Source organism: Crocuta crocuta, unplaced genomic scaffold (genome assembly GCF_008692635.1).
Source record: "Crocuta crocuta isolate KB4526 unplaced genomic scaffold, BGI_CrCroc_1.0 scaffold61, whole genome shotgun sequence".
NCBI classification, from domain to species: Eukaryota; Metazoa; Chordata; class Mammalia; order Carnivora; family Hyaenidae; genus Crocuta; species Crocuta crocuta.
In genome coordinates, this window is record NW_027528369.1 from 8,047,456 (window position 1) to 8,060,405 (window position 12,950).

Below are 12,950 nucleotides of genomic sequence, written 5' to 3' on the forward strand. Positions count from 1 at the left end.
AAGAATATTATCAACAGCTCAGAGATTTTCTTTTGGGGGGCCCCCCATCAGCACCCCTTCCGCTATCACAACCAGCCACACATGCAGCGCATGCCCGGTGGGAGAACAGATACAAAGGGCTACATGCTCAGCTCCGAGCTTCATAGGAACCTCCTGGGGTTTTCTTAAGTCCTTCGTCAGTGGTCTTGGAAGTCAGGCGTTCAGGTGCACGTGACGATGTTTCTGGAGGCCCAGACCCGGGTGCTCACTCACGAAGAGCCGCACGTGGAGGTCTGAGCCCCTCAGGAATCGGAGGGAGGCTCAGGATGCAGCCGAGAGAGGAAAGAAGTACTCGGGGAGGAAGAGGAGAGGCAGGTGGGAGGGGTGGGGGCCCGCGTAGCCATCGGGGGTCCAGCCCGGGAAACACGCCCCTCCGAGCACTTGAGCAGAGCAGACTGAACGCGGGGAGCTGGTCGTGCGCCGTGAGCCGAGCTCAGCTGCGCGGGAGGTGGCCTCCAGGTCTGGAGCTGAGGGGACAGGCTTGCCGAGGTCTGGGAGGGAGCAGGAGCCAAGGAGGAGCCCCTCGGCCACCAGAGATGCAGCCACAAGGGAGGAGGGGCACCCTGCTTCTCCAGTGCCCACACGGGCCTCACTCCAGGCACCTGGGAGACACAGGCACTGGGGACCCCATGACGCAGAGGCTGGAAGGGCCGGGACACTCCCCCACCCCCAGCCTGGTACCACTTCCAACATGGCCCTGAAAGGTACGGGGTGGGGGGCTGAGAGAAGAGCCTGCTCCCCACAGCTTGCATGCGGCGTGTGGGGTGGGAGTTCTGGGGGCTCCAGTGGGGAGAGGGGGAAGTGGCCCAGGGGGCAGGTGGGCGCTCCTGGTGGGAGAGAGGTCGCCACTGCAAGGTGCTGGAGGGTCACAGAACAGCCACGCCGGGGAGGATCAGAATAGTATCTGGGTCCACAGCTCCACGGCCCAGGTAACGCCGCACATATGTCGCCAGCACCCGGCCGGGACAGCCCGAGGATGGTTGGCGTGGATTCCATGAAATGTCAGAGTAGAAAAAAGCGAGCTTCTCGAGAGCCAACGTGACTTGCGTTACGTGTACGTTAGCGTGGTGACGGGTACGCATTACAGTGGAAAAGAAAAACGAGAGCAAAGAGTGGTCCGCTCGTGTTTGCGCATCTGAGTGCCCGGCCGTGGATTTCGACGGCCAAGCCGCCCCCCTGCCGCCACGGCCGTTGACGCTCCGCGTTTCACGTTATTCGGTGGCGTCTCTGCCACCCGTGTCTTTCTGCAAACGTCCTCATTCTGCATTGTAAGTCCCTTTTGGAGGGAGAGGAGTCCCTTCTTACCTGGAGTGGACTTGAAACCCAACCCCCCAATCCCCGCGTTTGGAGAAGCCTGGGGTACTGACCCAGTCCCCCCCCACGTTTGGAGAAGCCTGGGGTGCTGACCCGGTCCCCCCCGCATTTGGAGAAGCCTGGGGTGCTGACCCGGTCCCCCCCCGTTTGGAGAAGCCTGGGGTGCTGACCCAGTCCCCCCCGTTTGGAGAAGCCTGGGGTGCTGACCCGGTCCCATCCCGTTTGGAGAAGCCTGGGGTACTGATCCGGTCCCCCCCTGTTTGGAGAAGCCTGGGGTGCTGACCCGGTCCCCCCCTGTTTGGAGAAGCCTGGGTGCCAATTAAGGACACGCCAGCAGCTACAGGCCGATCCCCACATCTCAGTGACTTCGCACAACCGGAGTTTGCTCTCCGCTCGGTGGTGCAAAGCAGGGGTTAGGTGGGTGGCTTTTCCCACAGGGGGACTTAGGGACCAGGCTGTACCACCCCCAGCAGCCCTCTGCTTCCAGCTGGCGCATCCGGCCGGAGCAAGGAGGGGCAGGTGCGGGAGGTTTTTAAGAGCAGCTCGACTTCCACCTGCACTCGGTCACGTGGCCACGCCTGACTGCAAGGGATGCTGGGAAAGGTAGTCCAGCTGGCCCAGGAGGGAGGAAAGGGGGTGGTGAACAGCCAGCCAACCGCCCCTCCCCACAGAGCCCCCCTCCCCCATTGCCTGTGCAACAACCGTAAAACGTCCCCAGCGGATGGGGGTCCTCGCTGCAGCGCCCCCTGGGCCACGCTGCCTGGAACCGCACCTGGAACAGCACAGCCTTTGAAGCCCACTCCTCCTCGGCCCCAGAGCACATGCCTGCAGCGCCTGGGAAGACGTGCTTCCCCCTTCCCCCCACCCCCCGGGGGGCTTTCTGTGTCCCCGGAGCCATCGGATCCAGGAAGCCACCGCAGAACAGGGGAGGGGGGTCAGAAACCACGCAGCGCACCTGCGCAGCCGGAAGGAGCCTCCGCGCAGGCGGAAGGAGCCTCCGCGCCGCCGCCCGGGGCCCACAGCTGAGGTCGCTCCAGAAAGATCTCCACGCCTCTCCGCGCACCAACGGGGCTCTCCGAGCTGCAGCCTGTGTCCAGGTGGGTCACTCACGCGTGCGGTCGTGACTCACTGGGGTGCAGTGCGGTCACTCAGGCCTTCGGGGCCAGGTAATTCCTGGCCGTGCGCGCGTGCTTGGCGGGGACAGGCGCTGCCTTGCGAGCAGTAAGACATTTAGCGTCATCCCATCTCCATCCACCGGATCCTGTTAGCATGTCCCGTCTGAGCTGTGACAACCCAAGACGCCTCCGGACCTTTACAAATGTCCCCTGGGGGCAAAGGCAGCCCCACTTGAGGGCCACCGGTCTAGAGCAGTGGTTCCCACACCTGATTACGCATTTGGATCACTTGGGAAGCTTCAGGGACCCAGGTATGTGCCTGAGGTCAATGAAGGTGTACTTACCCAACAGACCCCAGGCTCAGGCTCCCAGCAGCTTCGCTGATAATAGCAGATAACTGGGAGCAGCCCCAGGGCCCGTCAGCAGAATAGATGAGCCAGTTATGATCTATTCATACGGTGGAAATAATATCCAGAAAGAAGGGGAAAGCCAACCACAGGCTTGGCTTCTCACGGGAAGTTGAGCGAAGGCAGCCCCACACCTGCGGTGTGATCACACCTGCGGTGTGCTGTGTGATCGCACCTACGCGAGGCTCACAACAGGCAGAGCTCATCTGCTGCGACAGCGGTTGGGAGAGCGGTTATTTCTGGGGCGCGTTCCGGGGTGCTGGGAATGCTTCGCGGTGGCCCGCGGGGGGTGTGCCCAGGTTGCGCACTGATGATCGGCGCCCCTCGCTGAACATCAGCCCTCCCTTGCGTTGGTCGGCTGTGGTCGCTGTAGGAAACTACAGTGAACCTGGGGCACAGGAGAACTGAATTTATTCTCAGGTCTAGATGCCGGAATTGTGAACGCCAGGTGTCAAGGCCACGCTCCCTCTGAAGGCTGGAGGGGAGAACCCTTCCTGATCTCTTCCAGCTTCTGGTGGCTGACACCTGGCCCCGGCTTGTGGCCACGTCCCTCCCATCTCTGCTTCCGTGGCTGCGCCGCCCTCCCCTGTGTGTGTCACATCCCCTCTGCCTGCCTGTGGGGGCACAAGGGATCGCTCGAGGGCCCGCCTGATAATCCGGGATTGTTGACGCATCTCAGGACCCTTAGTGTATCTGGAAACTCTCCGCCGTGTAAGCTGATGTGTACGGGTTCCAGGACCTGGTATCTTTGGGCCCATTATTCAGCCTGTCACTTACCTAAATTAAAGAGGAGCTTAAAAAACTACCAGTGTGATGGCCCCGCCCCACACCATCCGAACCAGAACGTTTGCTGTCTTTGTTCATAAGTTACTCAGCAGCCCTGGGGTGCAGGGCCCTGGGGGTCACGCTTCCCCCTCCCCAGGGCCATGGGGATCACAGGGAATGTGCCTTTCTGTCCATCCCTTTATTGCCAGCACAGAGCTGACTCGACGAACTCACCAAACACTGAGTGAGTGAATGCGCGAGGAATATAGGTGGCTTTTTACTTAGAACACTGCAGACATGAAGCGAGCTGGCTAACCTGGAGTTAGCAGACACCCCACAGTTTAAGGCTCAGCCACAGGACGGCCTCCCTTCGGAGGCCAGTCACGAGTGGCGGGTCCCCAGGTCCCCCACGCCTCTGTCCCACTTGGCTCCACATGGAGCTCATCCTCAGGTTTGAGAACCTTCTGTAGGAGCTCACAGTGCAGGGAGACGTGACTTGCATTTACTGGTTTATTACAAAGGACACAGATGAACAGCTGGGTGAAGGGGGACACAGGGCGAGGTCCAGAAGGACAAGCCGTCCCCATGGAGATTGGGGTGTGCCACCCTCCCGGCACGTGGGTGCATTCACCAAGCCGGGGGCTCCCCAAACCCCTTCATTCGGGGTGTTCATACAGGCTCCATTATGCACGCATGAGGGGTGTACTCAGTGGCAGCTGGTGACCGACTCAGTCCCCAGCCCTCTGGCGCCAGGAGCCTGCGACGAAGACCCTCTATAGATTCCTTACCACCACAGAGCGTGAGTGTGGCCGCCGTGAACGAGAATGATAGAAAGGTCAAGCCTCAAGCCCCAGCCCTGCCACTTACCAGCTGAGTCCCCGCCCCTGCGCCACCCCGCGCCCTCCTCAGGAAAGTAGGGTCACCGGCATCGTGGGCAGAATTCGTGGGATGATGTCTGCCCTTGCATCCTGTTCGAAATCCAAAACGCGGAAGCGTCTGACACCGAGCCCGTTTGTAAATCCTTTGTGGGTAAATCAAGGTCAAGGGGTGCAGGGTAGGATCTGTGGGTCTGCCCACGTGTCAGCCTCGGCTCCGCTCCCTGTGAGCGTGAGCTTGCCAGACGGCTGAGCACTCTTCGAAGGCAATGACGAGGGACCCCCGAGAATTTAAGCGGGGATGGTTCAGGCCCTGTGAGGAGAGCTGTGCAACCCCGTCCTAGTTGACGGTGATGTCCTGGGCCAAGTCACTTTGCCTGTGTGACGGTACACCCGGAGCCATGCAGTTTGACAGGGAAGACAAAGAAACCACAGAAAATAAGCACCAAGACGACGAAGGCCCCATTCTGGCGAGCGCGAGGGCTGACGGCCTTTTCACCAGGAGCCCGGCCGGGCTTTCGGGCAGCTTCATGGGGGAAGGACACGGCCTGGTCCCATGGAAATTTCCTAGCAGGGTTTCTTTGGAAGCAAAGGCTTGGCAGCCCCAACCCAGTCTCCTTGGCCAGACAGTGCCTCTTTGAAGAGAGTCAAAAACAGCAGAAGGAGGGGAAATGGTTCTTGAATGAGCTGGTGTTAGTGGAATCCTCTTCTTCCAAAAAGAACTGCCCCAGACCAGGCCAGGCTTCCCCCGCCTGATGGAATTCAACTCCACTCACCTGTGGTCAGCAAAATACCCTCCCCTCCCCATCCTTGCCCTAATTCCCAGAACCTGTGTATGACCTTCCAGGGCAAAGGGACTTGCCAGTGTGACAGAGTTGGGGACCTTGTGATATGGAGGTCGTCCTGGGTGGCCCAAAAGGGCCCAAGGGAACCGCCGAGTCCTAAAATTCCAGAACCTTTCCAGCTGCAATCAGGGAAAGAGGAGAAGGCTCTGGAAGATACAAGGTTGCTGGCTCTGAGCGGCCAGAGAGATACAGTGTTGCTGGCTCTGAACACCCCCAGCAAGGACTGTGAGCCCCAGAAAACGCCCAGCTACAAGCTGGAAAGGCCGGGGGTGGGTTGTCTCCCAGAACCCCCAGATGGAACCCAGCGAGACCGGTGTTGAACTTCTGACCGCCAAGCTGAGGTCCATCAGTCTGTGTTGTTTAAGCTGCTACCCTGGCAGAAACGGGTTCCAGAAGCAATAGAAAGGTCACCTTTCCCAGGCACCTGCTGCCGGCCTGTTGGCTGGGAGGGAATCCCTAATCCTGCAGTGGTCTCACTGATGACATCGAGCTTGGGATCTCGCCGCCGTGGAGGAAGCGGACGTGCAGTGACATGATGTGACAGTCCAGGGGCCCAAGCGGGGAGACCAGCCGCCCCGAGGCCCCCGGCTGCTCTCAGGTAGGATGGGCGCTCCTGACGGTCGCTGTAAAGCCATCATGAAGGCCGCCCTGGCTGCCGTGTGCAAAGACCTCCTCACAGATGCCGTCCTGGTGGATAACGGCTATGAGGTTCCCGCTGGCGTCCCCCGGCCCGTCGCGTGGACCCTGACTTCTGGCTGTGTGACCTCAGGCCGGTCCCAAAACCTCTCTGGGCAGTGTGTTGTTTGGGCTGGCAACCCCCCAGCCCGCCCCCCGCTGCGCCAGCCTCCAGGAGTGCGTGAGCCAATCTGGTCCCAGTCCAGAGGGCGGGCCGGGGTGGTGGCTGCCGTGGGTCTGTGCACGTGGCCTGGGGAGTCGCACGGGGCCCTCTGGACAAGGTCAAGCCACTCTGCCGTCCAATAGACACAGGCACCTATTTCTTTTTGCCGGGAGGTCCTGCTCTTCCCGCCCATCCTGGACTCGGCCTGGGTGCAGGGCTGGGGCTGGGATGCGGGGCTCCGTCCCCGGGTCACGGCCCAGCCCTGGCCTGCCTTTGCCCGTGGGCAGCTGGCTGACCCCTGGGCCGCCCCTGGAAGGGAAACATGCGGAACTTACCTTTGTGAGGGCGGGTGGGACGGCCCCGGGGTGCCCAGCTGTGCCTGGCTGTCCCCCTCCCCCCAAAATGGCCAGGAGAGAACTGTCCCTCGACCCAGCCCTTCTTCCTTTTCACCGTCAGCACGGGAAGGACGTGTCCTTCAGAAAGACAGGGCTGTGAGTGACCTTATTTGGAAACCGGTCTTTACAGATGTTCAGCTAAATGGGGTCGTGCTGGATGAGGGTGGGCCTGGACCCGGTGACCGGAGCCCTTGTAAGAAGAGCGGGACGTAGACACGGACACCCCAGGAGGAGCCCAAGTGACAACGGAGGCGGAGGACAGAGAGACAGGTGCACAAGCCCAGGGACGCCAGGGGGCACCGGACGCTGGGGCAACGAGCGAGGGTCCTTGAGAGAGAACGCCACCTGCCCACACCGGGATCTTGGGCTCCAGCCTCCAGAACTGCACGTCCGCTGTGCTAAGCTCCCAGCTGGTGGCCTTTGTTAGCGCAGCCCCGGGACGTGGCCACGCCCGCTGCCACCCACTTCCCTAGTGTGCCCGTCTCCTCCCAACCCAACACGTGCGAGTGCAAGGCCGGCCTTCCTGCACAGCTTGTGGGCTTCCTTCCTTGGTGGGGGTAAAGCTGTCCTTTCAGGAAGGGATGGCGGCCGGCGGTACCCCATTTTACAGAAGGAAAAGCCAAGACTCTGGAGGGCTCCCCACAGCGCGCCGCCGCACGGCGCCTCACAGCCACGTCCCCTGCCGCCCGCCCAGCTCGGCCTCCTTCCTGCCCACATGTTGGGCCGAGTCCTCAGAGTTCCCGGCAAAGGGGAGAGGTTGACGAGAAATTTCTGAGCTCAAATTAGGACAGCTGCCTGGCTCTGTGACCTGCTTCGTGGAGAGGCTGGGAGGCGACTGCGGGGCGCGAGCTGGTCGGGGCCTCCAGCCTGGGCCGCGGGATCCGGTTCCGTGAGCGCACACACCGCCCGCAGCCCTGTTGAAACAGAAGCGGGCTCCGGGCCCGAGGTTGTGGCCGCTGGACTCCCTGAGCCCGACTGGTCAGCCCAGCCGAAGCCGCGCAGCCACCGAGAGCCACCAGAAGCCACAGGAGTCTCCCCACCCGGGAGCCGGGTCCTGCACTGTGCACGCTCTGTTGTCTGCCGGGGCGCCCACAGCCGCGGCCGTCCTGGGGGGGGTCAGGCCGGGTACGACCTTCCCCGTCCCCAGAACACGGCCGGCTGCCGGGAAGGCCCCGCGGGCACCGCGCTGCTTCTGCGGAGCCATGGGGTTGGGGGGGGGGCGACTGCCAGATGACCGCCTTCGAGTCCCGGAACCCTGTATTCCAGAAGAGGAGGGACTTGCTGAGGTCCCGGTACTTACAGCCTCCCCCCGCCCCCCTGCAGGGCATAGGAAGGTGGGCTGTGGGCGAAGCGGAGCCCGTTGGGGCGGGAGACGGGAGATGGCGCGGGGCTGGGGGCGCCGCGGGCCATCCTGGGAGTGGAACTCTCTGGAAACGGGAGCCGACCGCAGCCGGGGTTGATGGGCTCAGTGTTTGGGCCCGAGCTACACTCGGGGCACCAGCTCTGCCCGCTGCGGAAACGGCTTCCCGAAGCTCCGTCTGGTGACTGGCTGGCTCTCTCTGCCACTGTCATTCTGGTGGCTCGGGCTCATGTCCCTCGATGCCTCGTTTTCTGGGATCACACGTTCAGGTGCCGGGTCCCCTGCTACCCCACCTTCAAAACGCAGCCCAAGGCAGCTGCCGCCCCCTCCTCACTGCCTCTGGCCCGGACCTCGCAGGGGGCTCGCTGCTCCTGTCCCTGTGCCTGCCCTCACCCACCCCTACGTTCTGTCCAGTGCAGCAGGTCAGGGGTGTTCCTGTGCCTCCCCAGCTTAGAAGCCTCCAAAGGCTTCCCATCTGCATTGGGGTGAACAGTGCCCCCCATTGCCGTCCATCTGTAACACGTGACCTTATTTGGAAATAGAGTCGAACCAGAGGTCAAGTTTAGATGAGGTCCTACTAGGGTGGGGTGGGTCCTAGAGCAGTGACTTGGGGTCCTTGCAGGAAGAGGAGGTTTGGACACAGACACGGGGGGCGTGTGAAGACAGGCGGAGGTGGGGGGATGCGCCCTCAGCCAGGGGCCGCCTGGGGCCGCCAAGCGCTAGAAGAGCCAAGCCGGATCCTGCCCTGGAGCTGTGCCAGGGAGCCGGGCTCTGCCCACGCCTTCACCGTGGGCTTCCGGCCACCAGAGCTGTGAGAGAATACACGTCCTTTGTTTTAGGACACCCGGCTCCCGGTCCTTTGTCACAGCGGCCCCAGAGAATGCAGGCAGCGGCCGAACGTGGTGCGGAAGCACTGGCCCCTCGCTCTGCCTGCGATGCCCATCATATAGCAAAGCCCTGATAAGTGCCGCAGGGAAGAACATGGTCCACTTTTCTGTAACCCGTGATCATTCGATGGCGAAAAGCATTCATTCTCACCTGCCCCTGAATCTAACCTCTTATACGATACGCTTTGGGAAGTGTTGGACTCGAACTTCCCTAAGGTCCTCTCCACACTGAAAATCCTGTAACTTCTGGAATTGAAAGCCGAGCCATGAAATAAGTAGAAACGTACATGCATAATTAGGTACTATTTTTAAAAACAGCCCAAAAGGGGCGCCTGGGTGGCTTAGTCGGTTAAGCGTCCGACTTTTGCTTAGGTCATGATCTCGCGGTTCGTGGGTTCGGGCCCCGCGTCGGGCTCTGTGCTGACTGCCAGCTCAGAGCCTGGAGCCTGTTTCAGTCTGTGACTCCCTCTCTCTCTGACCCTCCCCTGCTCACGCTATCTCTCTCTCTCCTAGAAATAAAAATATAAAAAAACAACAAAACAAACAAAAACCCAGCCCAAATGCCGTTCCGTTCTGGGGGAAGCACCAATTGTTCTAGTCAAGCCATCAGACGTGAGCTCCACTGGCCACGCGGGACCCTCTATCTGAGGCCCACCGGTGCGCGAGCGAGAATAATTACACTGTGCCGGGTTATTTCCTTGGGCTTTGTTCCTAGAAGTGGAGTTGCTGAGTCAAAGACTTTGTATTTTTAAAGTCATTTGATTCATAGTGTCGAGTTGCTCTTCAAAAAGTTGTTACAGATTTCAACTTCCAGCGCACAGGCTAGGTGCCCACCCCGCCCCCTTCCGTGCCAGCGCTGGGCCTCATTGTACTCGACACCTTTCACTCGTCCTGTGTCTTGACCACAGAGGTAAATAAGAGTTTTTATTGGGTTATCTGAGTGTCCACTGAACTGTGTCCAGAGCGGCCGGCCCGCTAGCCCGTCCCCGCCGACGCAGGACGCCTGCCAGGGACCGGGTGGCGGTGCCCTGAAGTCAGGCCAGACTTTGCAGAGGAAACAGCAAACCTCACTCAGATTTGGCCCCAAATCTTGAACTCTGGAAAAGAGACGATTTGGCGTCACAGGATCGTTCCCCGGGGGGCGGGGCTGGGTAGAGAAAAGAGGTCGGGGTTTGGAGTCCGGGGAACACGGTTTTGTCCTGGTTTGGCCCCTTTCTAGCTGTGACCTCGGGCAACACCCGTGACCTTTGTGGCTCTGTTCTGTCACCTCTGATGTGGGGTAACGCCAGCCCCAGCCTCTCGGGACCCTGAGGGTCACATTACGTCCTTGCTGTGAGGTGGGCTTTGCGGACACGACCCTAGTATGAGCCAGGGCTCCAGGCAGCACCGTCTAGAGCGGCTTGTGAGGTGTGACGCTCCCTGCAGTTCCCTAACACATTCAGGGCATCTCCTTAAATTATTCTAACGATTTTTGGGAGCGAGCGAGCAGGGGAAGGGTGGGGGATGCGGACAGAGGATCTGAAGCAGGCTCTGAGCCGTCAGCACAGAGCGGGAGGCGGGGCGTGAACTCACAAACCGTGAGGTCGTGACCTGAGCCCAAGCCGGACGCTCACCCGACTGAGCCCCCAGCGCCCCTAAGGGATTCTGCTTCTTACCCCACAGTTCTGTTTCCCAAATCTCCCCACAGGAGAGGTGAGGGGGGCAGATCAGAAGCTGGACTCGGGGCCTCAGGGGCGCCGGGGGTCGGGGAGTGGCTTTGCGGAGGGTCCGGCAGGGGTCTCTGCGGGGCCTGGCTCTTCCTCCAGCCCCGTCCCCCCCCCGCCGCCAAGGGCTTGGTCCCCAGCCTTGGTTCTTGCACAGAGTGTGTGCAACACAACCTGCCGTGCCCCCCGCCGTCCTCACGCTCCACGCCGGCATCCGCGCCAGGACGCGGGCTGTGTTCCCACCTCCCCCAACCTCAGCTCACCACCCGGGCCCCCAGCACGCTCTGCTCCGGTGGTCCCTCCCAGCCCCGACGGGAGGGGGGAAGAGCTGCCGATTTGGGGGGGGGGCCCTGGGCTGGGCCAGGCTTCCAGTTAGGAACTATGTGGCCTCGGGAAGATGCTGAGTATCTCAGCACCTCAGCGTCCTCATCTGCAAAATGGGTGTGTGACTGCAGAGCTGGGTGGAAACAGAAACCGTCTGTTGAGCTTAGATGCGGCACTGATGACGGCAGACGCGAACTCCACCATCCGTTCACCCCCTGGCTGGGTGCCGGGCGTCGCTGGCTCTCCGGGCACCGCTCTGTGCCAGGGGTCCTGCCCACAGAGGTGCCAGGAGCAGCGGAGGCCGGCGTGGTGGCTGTCCGCACAGCGCCCACCGGACACCACCAGTGGGCTAATGAGCTGTGCCAGGCACAGGGGCCCGCGGGCCCAGAGCAAGGGCCAAGACCCAGGGACGGCTTCCTGGAGGAGGTGACATCTGATCTAGGCCTTAACGATGAGTGAGAAGTAGCCATTCACGTTTTCATTCATCTGGTTACTGGGCGTCTCCCCCGTCCCCTCCATGAAGCACAATCGCTGTGTCAGGTGCTGGCCCTGGGAGGTTAGAGGCCGGGAAACCAGAGGACACCTGGCCTCCCCCTCCCATCCTCTCCCTGGGCCCAGGGCTTGGCCAGCAGGAGTGTGGGAGCGGGGCAGGGCTGGCCCACGCCTGAGGGTCACAGCCAAGGCGCCGGGGCCCACCCCCGTAGACGCGGCAGGTGTACAGAACCATGTGCGGGGCACCGTGTGCAGAACCCGGGGCACCGTGGGCAGAACCGGGCGCACCGTGGGCAGAACCGGGGGGCACCGTGGGCAGAACCGGGGGACACCATGTGCAGAACCGGGGCACCGTGGGCAGAACCGGGCGCGGCGGGGAATAAGGTGGGTGGATGTGTAATGGCCCCCAAGACACAGCACGGAGTGAAAAGCGGCCAAGTGCCCCCCAGCGTTGTGGGCCGGGACGCAGTGCACACGTGCCCGTGCGTGGGTATCTGGGCGTGAGCGACGCGCGGAGCCGGAGAGGGCGCTGGCTGCAGGCCCGAGTGGCCCCGGGGTTGCGGGGGGNGGGGCGTCCAGGGAGGCAAAGCCGGGGAGGCAGCGGGCGGGGCCTCCGGGGAGGGGGCACGAAGGCCCCTCGACTGTTCCTTTAAACCGGGTCCTCTTAGGTGAATTTCGCTTCAGTAAGTTGTTTAAAAAGGAAAACACGGGGTTCCTGGCTGGGTCGGTAGAGCCTGCGAGTCTTGGTCTTGGGGTCATGAGTTCAAGCCCCACGTTGTGCACAGAGCTTACTTTAAAAACAAAAAGGAAGGAAGGAAGAGCTTACTTTAAAAACAAAAAGAAACAAAGAAGAAAAGAAAAAGAAAGAAAGAAAGAAAGAAAGGAAGGAAGGAAGAAAGGAAGAAAGGAAGAAAGGAAGAAAGGAAGAAAGGAAGAAAGGAAGAAAGGAAGAAAGGAAGAAAGGAAGAAAGGAAGAAAGGAAGAAAGGAAGAAAGGAAGAAAGGAAGAAAGGAAGAAAGGAAGAAAGGAAGAAAGGAAGAAAGGAAGAAAGGAAGAAAGGAAGAAAGGAAGAAAGGAAGAAAGGAAGAAAGGAAGAAAGGAAGAAAGGAAGGAAGAAAAAAAGGAAAAAGAAAGGAAATAAAACCCGTTCCCTGCTGTCCGGGGCTCGGGAGCGTTTAGGGGCCTGGCTGCCAGCGGGCTGGCCGGGGCGGAACCAGCCGGATCGGATCCGAGAACCTGCTCCCCAGGTGAGGGCTCCTGGTGCGAGCGCCAGGAGACTCACTCCAGGCGTCCTCCCCAAGCCCTGGGGCCCAGCCCCTCCCGAGCCNCATAAGCTGCAGCCTGTTTAAACGTGGGGGGATCGCAAATGTTTGCTCTGGTGGGACTTTGTTATAAATGGACTTGTTTTTGTTTAGCTGGTTAAGTTTTTATTTGTTCAAAAAAAAAAAAAAAAGCCTGCAAGGCCACCTCAACTGAGAGCACTGTGTTAGTGCAGGGAGGCCAAGGAAAGGGCGAGAGACGGTCGGCGGCTCGGGTGGGGGGTCTTGCCGTGGCCCCGAAGCCCCCCCCGCGGCCCCAGCCCCCCCCCGGG

General features: G+C 61.1%; 1 long non-coding RNA gene across 1 annotated transcript; it reads left to right on the top strand.

Moving 5' to 3' along the window:
* The first annotated feature begins 2,356 nt into the window (after positions 1 to 2,356).
* On the top strand, positions 2,357 to 7,330 carry LOC144223373 (uncharacterized). Its single transcript, XR_013332674.1, has 3 exons — positions 2,357 to 2,450; positions 5,781 to 5,958; positions 6,724 to 7,330. It is a non-coding gene; the product is annotated as an uncharacterized LOC144223373 (long non-coding RNA).
* The last annotated feature ends 5,620 nt before the right edge of the window (positions 7,331 to 12,950 follow it).